We start from the raw sequence: 17,788 nt of genomic DNA, 5'->3' as shown, positions 1-17,788 counted from the left end.
TGTTGCTGGTCCTCACCTTCCCTTGACACCGCTTTCACAGCCAAACACACTCTGCCCATCTACCCTGGCTTTGCCTCCCAGCACTCCCAACACACATTCTCAGGCTCACTCTCACTCCCGGCACACAACACCTCCCAAAGTGCAAACCACCAAGCCATTTCTCCCATACGATAGGCCTAAGGGCTTAGAGCTGTTGCTGGTCCTCACCTTCCCTTGACACCGCTTTCACAGCCAAACACACTCTGCCAATCTACCCTGGCTTTCCCTCCCAGCACTCCCAACACACATTCTCAGGCTCACTCTCACTCTCACTCCCGGTACACACCACCTCCCAAAGTGCAAACCTCCAAGCCATTTCTCCCATACGATAGGCCTAAGGGCTTAGAGCTGTTGCTGGTCCTCACCTTCCCTTGACACCGCTTTCACAGCCAAACACACTCTGCCCATCTACCCTGGCTTTGCCTCCCAGCACTCCCAATACACATTCTCAGGCTCAATCTCACTCTCACTCCCGGCACACACCACCTCCAAAAATGAAAATACCCAAGCCATTTCTCACATACGATAGGCCTAAGGGCTTAGAGCTGTTGCTGGTCCTCACCTTCCCTTGACACCGCTTTCACAGCCAAACACACTCTGCCCATCTACCCTGGCTTTGCCTCCCAGCACTCCCAACACACATTCTCAGGCTCACTCTCACTCTCACTCCCGGCACACAACACCTCCCAAAGTGCAAACCACCAAGCCATTTCTCCCATACGATAGGCCTAAGGGCTTCGAGCTGTTGCTGGTCCTCACCTTCCCTTGACACCGCTTTCACAGCCAAACACACTCTGCCCATCTACGCTGGCTTTGCCTCCCAGCACTCCCAACACACATTCTCAGGTTGAATCTCATTCTCACTGCCAGCACAGACCACCTCCCAAAGTGCAAACGTCCAAGCCATTTCTCCCCTACGATAGGCCTAAGGGCTTAGAGCTGTTGCTGGTCCTCACCTTCCCTTGACACCGCTTTCACAGACAAACACACTCTGGCCATCTGCCTTTGCCTTGCCTCCCAGCACTCCCAACACACTCTCACTATCGGCACAGACCACCTCCCAAAGTGCAAACCTCCAAGCCATTTCTCCCATACGATAGGCCTAAGGGCTTAGAGCTGTTGCTGGTCCTCACCTTCCCTTGACACCGCTTTCACAGACAAACACACTCTGCCCATCTGCCTTTAACTTGCCTCCCAGCACTCCCAAATCACTCTCACTCCCGGCACACACCACCTCCCAAAGTGCAAACACCCAAGCGATTTCTGACACACGCTACATCTAAGAGCTTAGAGCTGTTGCTGGTCCTCACCTTCCCTTGACACCGCTTTCACAGCCAAACACACTCTGGCCATCTGCCTTTAACTTGCCTCCCAGCACTCCCAACACACATTCTCAGGTTCAATCTCACTCTCACTCCCGGCACACAACACCTCCCAAAGTGCAAACGTCCAAGCCATTTTTCCCCTACGATAGGCCTAAGGGCTTAGAGCTGTTGCTGGTCCTCACCTTCCCTTGACACCGCTTTCACAGCCAAACACACTCTGCCCATCTACCCTGGCTTTGCCTCCCAGCACTCCCAACACACATTCTCAGGTTGAATCTCATTCTCACTCCCGGCACACACCACCTCCCAAAGTGAAAATACCCAAGCGATTTCTGACACACGCTACATCTAAGGGCTTAGAGCTGTTGCTGGTCCTCACCTTCCCTTGACACCGCTTTCACAGCCAAACACACTCTGCCCATCTACCCTGGCTTTCCCTCCCAGCACTCCCAACACACATTGTCAGGCTCAATCTCACTCTCACTCCCGGCAGAGACCAGCAAACAAAGTGCCAACACTGAAGCCATTTCTTCCATACAATAGGCCTAAAAGCTTAGAGCTGTTGCTGGTCCTCAACTTCCCTTCACACCGCTTTCACAGCCAAACACACTCTGCCCATCTACCCTGGCTTTGCCTCCCAGCACTCCCAACACACATTGTCAGGCTCAATCTCACTCTCACTCCCGGCACACAACACCTCCCAAAGTGCAAACCCCCAAGCCATTTCTCCCATACGATAGGCCTAAGGGCTTAGAGCTGTTGCTGGTCCTCACCTTCCCTTGACACCGCTTTCACAGCCAAACACACTCTGCCCATCTGCCTTTGCCTCAACTCCCAGCACTCCCAAAAAACTCTCAGTCCCGGCACAAACCACCTCCCAAAGTGCAAACCCCCAAGCGATATCTGACAAACGCTAAATCTAAGGGCTTAGAGCTGTTGCTGGTCCTCACCTTCCCTTGACACCGCTTTCACAGCCAAACACACTCTGCCCATCTACCCTGGCTTTGCCTCCCAGCACTCCCAATACACATTCTCAGGCTCAATCTCACTCTCACTCCCGGCACACACCACCTCCCAAAGTGAAAATACCCAAGCCATTTCTCCCATACGATAGGCCTAAGGGCTTAGAGCTGTTGCTGGTCCTCACCTTCCCTTGACACCGCTTTCACAGCCAAACACACTCTGCCCATCTACCCTGGCTTTGCCTCCCAGCACTCCCAACACACATTCTCAGGCTCACTCTCACTCCCGGCACACAACACCTCCCAAAGTGCGAACCACCAAGCCATTTCTCCCATACGATAGGCCTAAGGGGTTAGAGCTGTTGCTGGTCATCACCTTCCCTTGACACCGCTTTCACAGCCAAACACACTCTGCCAATCTACCCTGGCTTTCCCTCCCAGCACTCCCAACACACATTCTCAGGCTCAATCTCACTCTCACTCCCGGTACACACCACCTCCCAAAGTGCAAACGTCCAAGCCATTTCTCCCATACGATAGGCCTAAGGGCTTAGAGCTGTTGCTGGTCCTCACCTTCCCTTGACACCGCTTTCACAGACAAACACACTCTGGCCATCTGCCTTTGCCTTGCCTCCCAGCACTCCCAACACACTCTCACTCTCGGCACAGACCACCTCCCAAAATGCCACCACCAAACCGATTTCTGACACACGCTACATCTAAGAGCTTAGAGCTGTTGCTGGTCCTCACCTTCCCTTGACACCGCTTTCACAGCCAGACACACTCTGGCCATCTGCCCTGGCTTTGCCTCCCAACACTCCCAACACACATTCTCAGGCTCAATCTCACTCTCACTCCCGGCACACACCACCTCCCAAAGTGAAAATACCCAAGGCATTTCTCCCATACGATAGGACTAAGGGCTTAGAGCTGTTGCTGGTCCTCACCTTCCCTTGACACCGCTTTCACAGCCAAACACACTCTGCCCATCTACCCTGGCTTTCCCTCCCAGCACTCCCAACACACATTCTCAGGCTCAATCTCACTCTCACTCCTGGCAGAGACCAGCAAACAAAGTGCCAACACAGAAGCCATTTCTTCCATACAATAGGCCTAAAAGCTTAGAGCTGTTGCTGGTCCTCACCTTCCCTTGACACCGCTTTCACAGCCAAACGCACTCTGCCCATCTGCGCTGCCCTTGCCTCCCAGCACTCCCAACACACTCTCACTATCGGCACAGACCACCTCCCAAAGTGCAAACCTCCAAGCCATTTCTCCCATATGATAGGCCTAAGGGCTTAGAGCTGTTGCTGGTCCTCACCTTCCCTTGACACCGCTTTCACAGACAAACACACTCTGGCCATCTGCCTTTGCCTTGCCTCCCAGCACTCCCAACACACTCTCACTCTCGGCACAGACCACCTCCCAAAATGCCACCACCAAACCGATTTCTGACACACGCTACATCTAAGAGCTTAGAGCTGTTGCTGGTCCTCACCTTCCCTTGACACCGCTTTCACAGCCAAACACACTCTGCCCATCTACCCTGGCTTTGCCTCCCAGCACTCCCAAAACACTCTCAGTCCTGGCACAGACCACCTCCCAAAGTGCAAACCCCCAAGCGATATCTGACAAACGGTACATCAAAGGGCTTAGAGCTGTTGCTGGTCCTCACCTTCCCTTGACACCGCTTTCACAGCCAGACACACTCTGGCCATCTACCCTGGCTTTGCCTCCCAGCACTCCCAATACACATTCTCAGGCTCAATCTCACTCTCACTCCCGGCACACACCACCTCCAAAAATGAAAATACCCAAGCCATTTCTCCCATACGATAGGCCTAAGGGCTTAGAGCTGTTGCTGGTCCTCACCTTCCCTTGACACCGCTTTCACAGCCAAACACACTCTGCCCATCTACCCTGGCTTTCCCTCCCAGCACTCCCAACACACATTCTCAGGCTCACTCTCACTCTCACTCCCGGCACACAACACCTCCCAAAGTGCAAACCACCAAGCCATTTCTCCCATACGATAGGCCTAAGGGCTTAGAGCTGTTGCTGGTCCTCACCTTCCCTTGACACCGCTTTCACAGCCAAACACACTCTGCCCATCTACGCTGGCTTTCCCTCCCAGCACTCCCAACACACATTCTCAGGCTCAATCTCACTCTCACTCCCGGTACACACCACCTCCCAAAGTGCAAACGTCCAAGCCATTTCTCCCCTACGATAGGCCTAAGGGCTTAGAGCTGTTGCTGGTCCTCACCTTCCCTTGACACCGCTTTCACAGCCAAACACACTCTGCCCATCTGCCTTTGCCTTGCCTCCCAGCACTCCCAACACACTCTCACTATCGGCACAGACCACCTCCCAAAGTGCAAACCTCCAAGCCATTTCTCCCATACGATAGGCCTAAGGGCTTAGAGCTGTTGCTGGTCCTCACCTTCCCTTGACACCGCTTTCACAGACAAACACACTCTGGCAATCTGCCTTTAACTTGCCTCCCAGCACTCCCAAATCACTCTCACTCCCGGCACACACCACCTCCCAAAGTGCAAACACCCAAGCGATTTCTGACACACGCTACATCTAAGAGCTTAGAGCTGTTGCTGGTCCTCACCTTCCCTTCACACCGCTTTCACAGCCAAACACACTCTGGCCATCTGCCTTTAACTTGCCTCCCAGCACTCCCAACACACATTCTCAGGTTCAATCTCACTCTCACTCCCGGCACACAACACCTCCCAAAGTGCAAACGTCCAAGCCATTTTTCCCCTACGATAGGCCTAAGGGCTTAGAGCTGTTGCTGGTCCTCACCTTCCCTTGACACCGCTTTCACAGCCAAACACACTCTGCCCATCTACCCTGGCTTTGCCTCCCAGCACTCCCAACACACATTCTCAGGTTGAATCTCATTCTCACTCCCGGCACACACCACCTCCCAAAGTGAAAATACCCAAGCGATTTCTGACACACGCTACATCTAAGAGCTTAGAGCTGTTGCTGGTCCTCACCTTCCCTTGACACCGCTTTCACAGCCAAACACACTCTGCCCATCTACCCTGGCTTTCCCTCCCAGCACTCCCAACACACATTGTCAGGCTCAATCTCACTCTCACTCCCGGCAGAGACCAGCAAACAAAGTGCCAACACTGAAGCCATTTCTTCCATACAATAGGCCTAAAAGCTTAGAGCTGTTGCTGGTCCTCACCTTCCCTTGACACCGCTTTCACAGCCAAACACACTCTGGCCATCTGCCTTTGCCTTGCCTCCCAGCACTCCCAACACACTCTCACTATCGGCACAGACCACCTCCCAAAGTGCAAACCTCCAAGCCATTTCTCCCATACGATAGGCCTAAGGGCTTAGAGCTGTTGCTGGTCCTCACCTTCCCTTGACACCGCTTTCACAGCCAAACACACTCTGCCCATCTACCCTGGCTTTGCCTCCCAGCACTCCCAAAACACTCTCACTCCGCGCACAGACCACCTCCCAAAGTGCAAACCCCCAAGCGATATCTAACAAACGGTACATCAAAGGGCTTAGAGCTGTTGCTGGTCCTCACCTTCCCTTGACACCGCTTTCACAGCCAGACACACTCTGGCCATCTACCCTGGCTTTGCCTCCCAGCACTCCCAATACACATTCTCAGGCTCAATCTCACTCTCACTCCCGGCACACACCACCTCCAAAAATGAAAATACCCAAGCCATTTCTCACATAGGATAGGCCTAAGGGCTTAGAGCTGTTGCTGGTCCTCACCTTCCCTTGACACCGCTTTCACAGCCAAACACACTCTGCCCATCTACCCTGGCTTTGCCTCCCAGCACTCCCAACACACATTCTCAGGCTCACTCTCACTCTCACTCCCGGCACACAACACCTCCCAAAGTGCAAACGTCCAAGCCATTTCTCCCCTACGATAGGCCTAAGGGCTTAGAGCTGTTGCTGGTCCTCACCTTCCCTTGACACCGCTTTCACAGCCAAACACACTCTGGCCATCTGCCTTTGCCTTGCCTCCCAGCACTCCCAACACACTCTCACTATCGGCACAGACCACCTCCCAAAGTGCAAACCTCCAAGCCATTTCTCCCATACGATAGGCCTAAGGGCTTAGAGCTGTTGCTGGTCCTCACCTTCCCTTGACACCGCTTTCACAGACAAACACACTCTGGCCATCTGCCTTTAACTTGCCTCCCAGCACTCCCAACACACTCTCACTCCCGGCACACACCACCTCCCAAAGTGAAAATACCCAAGCGATTTCTGACACACGCTACATCTAAGGGCTTCGAGCTGTTGCTGGTCCTCACCTTCCCTTCACACCGCTTTCACAGGAAAACACACTCTGGCCATCTGCCTTTAACTTGCCTCCCAGCACTCCCAACACACATTCTCAGGTTCAATCTCACTCTCACTCCCGGCACACAACACCTCCCAAAGTGCAAACGTCCAAGCCATTTTTCCCCTACGATAGGCCTAAAGGCTTAGAGCTGTTGCTGGTCCTCACCTTCCCTTGACACCGCTTTCACAGCCAAACACACTCTGCCCATCTACCCTGGCTTTGCCTCCCAGCACTCCCAACACACATTCTCAGGCTCACTCTCACTCCCGGCACACAACACCTCCCAAAGTGCAAACCACCAAGCCATTTCTCCCATACGATAGGCCTAAGGGCTTAGAGCTGTTGCTGGTCCTCACCTTCCCTTGACACCGCTTTCACAGCCAAACACACTCTGCCAATCTACCCTGGCTTTCCCTCCCAGCACTCCCAACACACATTCTCAGGCTCACTCTCACTCTCACTCCCGGTACACACCACCTCCCAAAGTGCAAACCTCCAAGCCATTTCTCCCATACGATAGGCCTAAGGGCTTAGAGCTGTTGCTGGTCCTCACCTTCCCTTGACACCGCTTTCACAGCCAAACACACTCTGCCCATCTACCCTGGCTTTGCCTCCCAGCACTCCCAATACACATTCTCAGGCTCAATCTCACTCTCACTCCCGGCACACACCACCTCCAAAAATGAAAATACCCAAGCCATTTCTCACATACGATAGGCCTAAGGGCTTAGAGCTGTTGCTGGTCCTCACCTTCCCTTGACACCGCTTTCACAGCCAAACACACTCTGCCCATCTACCCTGGCTTTGCCTCCCAGCACTCCCAACACACATTCTCAGGCTCACTCTCACTCTCACTCCCGGCACACAACACCTCCCAAAGTGCAAACCACCAAGCCATTTCTCCCATACGATAGGCCTAAGGGCTTCGAGCTGTTGCTGGTCCTCACCTTCCCTTGACACCGCTTTCACAGCCAAACACACTCTGCCCATCTACGCTGGCTTTGCCTCCCAGCACTCCCAACACACATTCTCAGGTTGAATCTCATTCTCACTGCCAGCACAGACCACCTCCCAAAGTGCAAACGTCCAAGCCATTTCTCCCCTACGATAGGCCTAAGGGCTTAGAGCTGTTGCTGGTCCTCACCTTCCCTTGACACCGCTTTCACAGACAAACACACTCTGGCCATCTGCCTTTGCCTTGCCTCCCAGCACTCCCAACACACTCTCACTATCGGCACAGACCACCTCCCAAAGTGCAAACCTCCAAGCCATTTCTCCCATACGATAGGCCTAAGGGCTTAGAGCTGTTGCTGGTCCTCACCTTCCCTTGACACCGCTTTCACAGACAAACACACTCTGCCCATCTGCCTTTAACTTGCCTCCCAGCACTCCCAAATCACTCTCACTCCCGGCACACACCACCTCCCAAAGTGCAAACACCCAAGCGATTTCTGACACACGCTACATCTAAGAGCTTAGAGCTGTTGCTGGTCCTCACCTTCCCTTGACACCGCTTTCACAGCCAAACACACTCTGGCCATCTGCCTTTAACTTGCCTCCCAGCACTCCCAACACACATTCTCAGGTTCAATCTCACTCTCACTCCCGGCACACAACACCTCCCAAAGTGCAAACGTCCAAGCCATTTTTCCCCTACGATAGGCCTAAGGGCTTAGAGCTGTTGCTGGTCCTCACCTTCCCTTGACACCGCTTTCACAGCCAAACACACTCTGCCCATCTACCCTGGCTTTGCCTCCCAGCACTCCCAACACACATTCTCAGGTTGAATCTCATTCTCACTCCCGGCACACACCACCTCCCAAAGTGAAAATACCCAAGCGATTTCTGACACACGCTACATCTAAGGGCTTAGAGCTGTTGCTGGTCCTCACCTTCCCTTGACACCGCTTTCACAGCCAAACACACTCTGCCCATCTACCCTGGCTTTCCCTCCCAGCACTCCCAACACACATTGTCAGGCTCAATCTCACTCTCACTCCCGGCAGAGACCAGCAAACAAAGTGCCAACACTGAAGCCATTTCTTCCATACAATAGGCCTAAAAGCTTAGAGCTGTTGCTGGTCCTCACCTTCCCTTCACACCGCTTTCACAGCCAAACACACTCTGCCCATCTACCCTGGCTTTGCCTCCCAGCACTCCCAACACACATTGTCAGGCTCAATCTCACTCTCACTCCCGGCACACAACACCTCCCAAAGTGCAAACCCCCAAGCCATTTCTCCCATACGATAGGCCTAAGGGCTTAGAGCTGTTGCTGGTCCTCACCTTCCCTTGACACCGCTTTCACAGCCAAACACACTCTGCCCATCTGCCTTTGCCTCAACTCCCAGCACTCCCAAAAAACTCTCAGTCCCGGCACAAACCACCTCCCAAAGTGCAAACCCCCAAGCGATATCTGACAAACGCTAAATCTAAGGGCTTAGAGCTGTTGCTGGTCCTCACCTTCCCTTGACACCGCTTTCACAGCCAAACACACTCTGCCCATCTACCCTGGCTTTGCCTCCCAGCACTCCCAATACACATTCTCAGGCTCAATCTCACTCTCACTCCCGGCACACACCACCTCCCAAAGTGAAAATACCCAAGCCATTTCTCCCATACGATAGGCCTAAGGGCTTAGAGCTGTTGCTGGTCCTCACCTTCCCTTCACACCGCTTTCACAGCCAAACACACTCTGCCCATCTACCCTGGCTTTGCCTCCCAGCACTCCCAACACACATTCTCAGGCTCACTCTCACTCCCGGCACACAACACCTCCCAAAGTGCGAACCACCAAGCCATTTCTCCCATACGATAGGCCTAAGGGGTTAGAGCTGTTGCTGGTCATCACCTTCCCTTGACACCGCTTTCACAGCCAAACACACTCTGCCAATCTACCCTGGCTTTCCCTCCCAGCACTCCCAACACACATTCTCAGGCTCAATCTCACTCTCACTCCCGGTACACACCACCTCCCAAAGTGCAAACGTCCAAGCCATTTCTCCCATACGATAGGCCTAAGGGCTTAGAGCTGTTGCTGGTCCTCACCTTCCCTTGACACCGCTTTCACAGACAAACACACTCTGGCCATCTGCCTTTGCCTTGCCTCCCAGCACTCCCAACACACTCTCACTCTCGGCACAGACCACCTCCCAAAATGCCACCACCAAACCGATTTCTGACACACGCTACATCTAAGAGCTTAGAGCTGTTGCTGGTCCTCACCTTCCCTTGACACCGCTTTCACAGCCAGACACACTCTGGCCATCTGCCCTGGCTTTGCCTCCCAACACTCCCAACACACATTCTCAGGCTCAATCTCACTCTCACTCCCGGCACACACCACCTCCCAAAGTGAAAATACCCAAGGCATTTCTCCCATACGATAGGACTAAGGGCTTAGAGCTGTTGCTGGTCCTCACCTTCCCTTGACACCGCTTTCACAGCCAAACACACTCTGCCCATCTACCCTGGCTTTCCCTCCCAGCACTCCCAACACACATTCTCAGGCTCAATCTCACTCTCACTCCTGGCAGAGACCAGCAAACAAAGTGCCAACACAGAAGCCATTTCTTCCATACAATAGGCCTAAAAGCTTAGAGCTGTTGCTGGTCCTCACCTTCCCTTGACACCGCTTTCACAGCCAAACGCACTCTGCCCATCTGCGCTGCCCTTGCCTCCCAGCACTCCCAACACACTCTCACTATCGGCACAGACCACCTCCCAAAGTGCAAACCTCCAAGCCATTTCTCCCATACGATAGGCCTAAGGGCTTAGAGCTGTTGCTGGTCCTCACCTTCCCTTGACACCGCTTTCACAGACAAACACACTCTGGCCATCTGCCTTTGCCTTGCCTCCCAGCACTCCCAACACACTCTCACTCTCGGCACAGACCACCTCCCAAAATGCCACCACCAAACCGATTTCTGACACACGCTACATCTAAGAGCTTAGAGCTGTTGCTGGTCCTCACCTTCCCTTGACACCGCTTTCACAGCCAAACACACTCTGCCCATCTACCCTGGCTTTGCCTCCCAGCACTCCCAAAACACTCTCAGTCCTGGCACAGACCACCTCCCAAAGTGCAAACCCCCAAGCGATATCTGACAAACGGTACATCAAAGGGCTTAGAGCTGTTGCTGGTCCTCACCTTCCCTTGACACCGCTTTCACAGCCAGACACACTCTGGCCATCTACCCTGGCTTTGCCTCCCAGCACTCCCAATACACATTCTCAGGCTCAATCTCACTCTCACTCCCGGCACACACCACCTCCAAAAATGAAAATACCCAAGCCATTTCTCCCATACGATAGGCCTAAGGGCTTAGAGCTGTTGCTGGTCCTCACCTTCCCTTGACACCGCTTTCACAGCCAAACACACTCTGCCCATCTACCCTGGCTTTCCCTCCCAGCACTCCCAACACACATTCTCAGGCTCACTCTCACTCTCACTCCCGGCACACAACACCTCCCAAAGTGCAAACCACCAAGCCATTTCTCCCATACGATAGGCCTAAGGGCTTAGAGCTGTTGCTGGTCCTCACCTTCCCTTGACACCGCTTTCACAGCCAAACACACTCTGCCCATCTACGCTGGCTTTCCCTCCCAGCACTCCCAACACACATTCTCAGGCTCAATCTCACTCTCACTCCCGGTACACACCACCTCCCAAAGTGCAAACGTCCAAGCCATTTCTCCCCTACGATAGGCCTAAGGGCTTAGAGCTGTTGCTGGTCCTCACCTTCCCTTGACACCGCTTTCACAGCCAAACACACTCTGCCCATCTGCCTTTGCCTTGCCTCCCAGCACTCCCAACACACTCTCACTATCGGCACAGACCACCTCCCAAAGTGCAAACCTCCAAGCCATTTCTCCCATACGATAGGCCTAAGGGCTTAGAGCTGTTGCTGGTCCTCACCTTCCCTTGACACCGCTTTCACAGACAAACACACTCTGGCCATCTGCCTTTAACTTGCCTCCCAGCACTCCCAAATCACTCTCACTCCCGGCACACACCACCTCCCAAAGTGCAAACACCCAAGCGATTTCTGACACACGCTACATCTAAGAGCTTAGAGCTGTTGCTGGTCCTCACCTTCCCTTCACACCGCTTTCACAGCCAAACACACTCTGGCCATCTGCCTTTAACTTGCCTCCCAGCACTCCCAACACACATTCTCAGGTTCAATCTCACTCTCACTCCCGGCACACAACACCTCCCAAAGTGCAAACGTCCAAGCCATTTTTCCCCTACGATAGGCCTAAGGGCTTAGAGCTGTTGCTGGTCCTCACCTTCCCTTGACACCGCTTTCACAGCCAAACACACTCTGCCCATCTACCCTGGCTTTGCCTCCCAGCACTCCCAACACACATTCTCAGGTTGAATCTCATTCTCACTCCCGGCACACACCACCTCCCAAAGTGAAAATACCCAAGCGATTTCTGACACACGCTACATCTAAGAGCTTAGAGCTGTTGCTGGTCCTCACCTTCCCTTGACACCGCTTTCACAGCCAAACACACTCTGCCCATCTACCCTGGCTTTCCCTCCCAGCACTCCCAACACACATTGTCAGGCTCAATCTCACTCTCACTCCCGGCAGAGACCAGCAAACAAAGTGCCAACACTGAAGCCATTTCTTCCATACAATAGGCCTAAAAGCTTAGAGCTGTTGCTGGTCCTCACCTTCCCTTGACACCGCTTTCACAGCCAAACACACTCTGGCCATCTGCCTTTGCCTTGCCTCCCAGCACTCCCAACACACTCTCACTATCGGCACAGACCACCTCCCAAAGTGCAAACCTCCAAGCCATTTCTCCCATACGATAGGCCTAAGGGCTTAGAGCTGTTGCTGGTCCTCACCTTCCCTTGACACCGCTTTCACAGCCAAACACACTCTGCCCATCTACCCTGGCTTTGCCTCCCAGCACTCCCAAAACACTCTCACTCCGCGCACAGACCACCTCCCAAAGTGCAAACCCCCAAGCGATATCTAACAAACGGTACATCAAAGGGCTTAGAGCTGTTGCTGGTCCTCACCTTCCCTTGACACCGCTTTCACAGCCAGACACACTCTGGCCATCTACCCTGGCTTTGCCTCCCAGCACTCCCAATACACATTCTCAGGCTCAATCTCACTCTCACTCCCGGCACACACCACCTCCAAAAATGAAAATACCCAAGCCATTTCTCACATAGGATAGGCCTAAGGGCTTAGAGCTGTTGCTGGTCCTCACCTTCCCTTGACACCGCTTTCACAGCCAAACACACTCTGCCCATCTACCCTGGCTTTGCCTCCCAGCACTCCCAACACACATTCTCAGGCTCACTCTCACTCTCACTCCCGGCACACAACACCTCCCAAAGTGCAAACGTCCAAGCCATTTCTCCCCTACGATAGGCCTAAGGGCTTAGAGCTGTTGCTGGTCCTCACCTTCCCTTGACACCGCTTTCACAGCCAAACACACTCTGGCCATCTGCCTTTGCCTTGCCTCCCAGCACTCCCAACACACTCTCACTATCGGCACAGACCACCTCCCAAAGTGCAAACCTCCAAGCCATTTCTCCCATACGATAGGCCTAAGGGCTTAGAGCTGTTGCTGGTCCTCACCTTCCCTTGACACCGCTTTCACAGACAAACACACTCTGGCCATCTGCCTTTAACTTGCCTCCCAGCACTCCCAACACACTCTCACTCCCGGCACACACCACCTCCCAAAGTGAAAATACCCAAGCGATTTCTGACACACGCTACATCTAAGGGCTTCGAGCTGTTGCTGGTCCTCACCTTCCCTTCACACCGCTTTCACAGGAAAACACACTCTGGCCATCTGCCTTTAACTTGCCTCCCAGCACTCCCAACACACATTCTCAGGTTCAATCTCACTCTCACTCCCGGCACACAACACCTCCCAAAGTGCAAACGTCCAAGCCATTTTTCCCCTACGATAGGCCTAAAGGCTTAGAGCTGTTGCTGGTCCTCACCTTCCCTTGACACCGCTTTCACAGCCAAACACACTCTGCCCATCTACCCTGGCTTTGCCTCCCAGCACTCCCAACACACATTCTCAGGCTCAATCTCACTCTCACTCCCGGCACACAACACCTCCCAAAGTGCAAACCTCCAAGCCATTTCTCCCATACGATAGGCCTAAGGGCTTAGAGCTGTTGCTGGTCCTCACCTTCCCTTGACACCGCTTTCACAGCCAAACACACTCTGCCCATCTGCCTTTGCCTCAACTCCCAGCACTCCCAACACACTCTCACTATCGGCACAGACCACCTCCCAAAGTGCAAACCTCCAAGCCATTTCTCCCATACGATAGGCCTAAGGGCTTAGAGCTGTTGCTGGTCCTCACCTTCCCTTGACACCGCTTTCACAGACAAACACACTCTGGCCATCTGCCTTTAACTTGCCTCCCAGCAGTCCCAAATCACTCTCACTCCCGGCACACACCACCTCCCAAAGTGCAAACACCCAAGCGATTTCTGACACACGCTACATCTAAGAGCTTAGAGCTGTTGCTGGTCCTCACCTTCCCTTCACACCGCTTTCACAGCCAAACACACTCTGGCCATCTGCCTTTAACTTGCCTCCCAGCACTCCCAACACACATTCTCAGGTTCAATCTCACTCTCACTCCCGGCACACAACACCTCCCAAAGTGCAAAAGTCCAAGCCATTTTTCCCCTACGATAGGCCTAAGGGCTTAGAGCTGTTGCTGGTCCTCACCTTCCCTTGACACCGCTTTCACAGCCAAACACACTCTGCCCATCTACCCTGGCTTTGCCTCCCAGCACTCCCAACACACATTCTCAGGTTGAATCTCATTCTCACTCCCGGCACACACCACCTCCCAAAGTGAAAATACCCAAGCGATTTCTGACACACGCTACATCTAAGGGCTTCGAGCTGTTGCTGGTCCTCACCTTCCCTTCACACCGCTTTCACAGCCAAACACACTCTGCCCATCTACCCTGGCTTTCCCTCCCAGCACTCCCAACACACATTGTCAGGCTCAATCTCACTCTCACTCCCGGCAGAGACCAGCAAACAAAGTGCCAACACTGAAGCCATTTCTTCCATACAATAGGCCTAAAAGCTTAGAGCTGTTGCTGGTCCTCACCTGCCCTTGACACCGCTTTCACAGCCAAACACACTCTGGCCATCTGCCTTTGCCTTGCCTCCCAGCACTCCCAACACACTCTCACTATCGGCACAGACCACCTCCCAAAGTGCAAACCTCCAAGCCATTTCTCCCATACGATAGGCCTAAGGGCTTAGAGCTGTTGCTGGTCCTCACCTTCCCTTGACACCGCTTTCACAGCCAAACACACTCTGCCCATCTACCCTGGCTTTGCCTCCCAGCACTCCCAACACACATTCTCAGGCTCAATCTCACTCTCACTCCCGGCACACAACACCTCCCAAAGTGAAAATACCCAAGCCATTTCTCCCATACGATAGGCCTAAGGGCTTAGAGCTGTTGCTGGTCCTCACCTTCCCTTGACACCGCTTTCACAGCCAAACACACTCTGCCCATCTGCCTTTGCCTCAACTCCCAGCACTCCCAACACACATTCTCAGGCTCACTCTCACTCTCACTCCCGGCACAGACCACCTCCCAAAGTGCAAACCTCCAAGCCATTTCTCCCCTACGATAGGCCTAAGGGCTTAGAGCTGTTGCTGGTCCTCATCTTCCCTTGACACCGCTTTCACAGCCAAACACACTCTGGCCATCTGCCTTTGCCTCAACTCCCAGCACTCCCAACACACATTCTCAGGCTCACTCTCACTCTCACTCCCGGCACAGACCACCTCCCAAAGTGCAAACCTCCAAGCCATTTCTCCCATACGATAGGCCTAAGGGCTTAGAGCTGTTGCTGGTCCTCACCTTCCCTTGACACCGCTTTCACAGCCAAACACACTCTGCCCATCTGCCTTTGCCTCAACTCCCAGCACTCCCAACACACATTCTCAGGCTCACTCTCACTCTCACTCCCGGCACAGACCACCTCCCAAAGTGCAAACCTCCAAGCCATTTCTCCCATACGATAGGCCTAAGGGCTTAGAGCTGTTGCTGGTCCTCACCTTCCCTTGACACCGCTTTCACAGCCAAACACACTCTGCCCATCTACCCTGGCTTTGCCTCCCAGCACTCCCAACACACATTCTCAGGTTGAATCTCATTCTCACTGCCAGCACAGACCACCTCCCAAAGTGAAAATACCCAAGCGATTTCTGACACACGCTACATCTAAGGGCTTAGAGCTGTTGCTGGTCCTCACCTTCCCTTGACACCGCTTTCACAGCCAAACACACTCTGCCCATCTACCCTGGCTTTGCCTCCCAGCACTCCCAACACACATTCTCAGGCTCAATCTCACTCTCACTCCTGGCAGAGACCAGCAAACAAAGTGCCAACACAGAAGCCATTTCTTCCATACAATAGGCCTAAAAGCTTAGAGCTGTTGCTGGTCCTCACCTTCCCTTGACACCGCTTTCACAGCCAAACGCACTCTGCCCATCTGCGCTGCCCTTGCCTCCCAGCACTCCCAACACACATTCTCAAGCACGCTCACGCTCTCACTCTGACTCCCAGCACAGACCACCTCCCAAAGTGCAAATACCAAAGCCATTTCTGTACACGCTACATCTACAGGCTTAGAGCTGTTGCTGGTCCTCACCTTCCCTTGACACCGCTTTCACAGCAAAACACACTCTGCCCATCTACCCTGGCTTTCCCTCCCAGCACTCCCAATACATATTCTCAGGCTCACTATCACTCTCACTCCCGGCACAGACCACCTCCCAAAGTGCAAACGTCCAAGCCATTTCTCCCCTACGATAGGCCTAAGGGCTTAGAGCTGTTGCTGGTCCTCACCTTCCCTTGACACCGCTTTCACAGCCAAACACACTCTGGCCATCTGCCTTTGCCTTGCCTCCCAGCACTCCCAACACACTCTCACTATCGGCACAGACCACCTCCCAAAGTGCAAACCTCCAAGCCATTTCTCCCATACGATAGGCCTAAGGGCTTAGAGCTGTTGCTGGTCCTCACCTTCCCTTGACACCGCTTTCACAGACAAACACACTCTGGCCATCTGCCTTTAACTTGCCTCCCAGCACTCCCAACACACTCTCACTCCCGGCACACACCACCTCCCAAAGTGAAAATACCCAAGCGATTTCTGACACACGCTACATCTAAGGGCTTCGAGCTGTTGCTGGTCCTCACCTTCCCTTCACACCGCTTTCACAGGAAAACACACTCTGGCCATCTGCCTTTAACTTGCCTCCCAGCACTCCCAACACACATTCTCAGGTTCAATCTCACTCTCACTCCCGGCACACAACACCTCCCAAAGTGCAAACGTCCAAGCCATTTTTCCCCTACGATAGGCCTAAAGGCTTAGAGCTGTTGCTGGTCCTCACCTTCCCTTGACACCGCTTTCACAGCCAAACACACTCTGCCCATCTACCCTGGCTTTGCCTCCCAGCACTCCCAACACACATTCTCAGGCTCAATCTCACTCTCACTCCCGGCACACAACACCTCCCAAAGTGCAAACCTCCAAGCCATTTCTCCCATACGATAGGCCTAAGGGCTTAGAGCTGTTGCTGGTCCTCACCTTCCCTTGACACCGCTTTCACAGCCAAACACACTCTGCCCATCTGCCTTTGCCTCAACTCCCAGCACTCCCAAAAAACTCTCAGTCCCGGCACAAACCACCTCCCAAAGTGCAAACCCCCAAGCGATATCTGACAAACGCTAAATCTAAGGGCTTAGAGCTGTTGCTGGTCCTCACCTTCCCTTGACACCGCTTTCACAGCCAAACACACTCTGCCCATCTACCCTGGCTTTGCCTCCCAGCACTCCCAATACACATTCTCAGGCTCAATCTCACTCTCACTCCCGGCACACAACACCTCCCAAAGTGAAAATACCCAAGCCATTTCTCCCATACGATAGGCCTAAGGGCTTAGAGCTGTTGCTGGTCCTCACCTTCCCTTCACACCGCTTTCACAGCCAAACACACTCTGCCCATCTACCCTGGCTTTCCCTCCCAGCACTCCCAACACACATTCTCAGGCTCACTCTCACTCCCGGCACAC

The sequence above is a fragment of the Pelecanus crispus genome, chromosome 29 (assembly GCF_030463565.1).
Source record: "Pelecanus crispus isolate bPelCri1 chromosome 29, bPelCri1.pri, whole genome shotgun sequence".
Taxonomy (NCBI): Eukaryota; Metazoa; Chordata; class Aves; order Pelecaniformes; family Pelecanidae; genus Pelecanus; species Pelecanus crispus.
Note: the sequence above shows the minus strand (reverse complement) of the source record.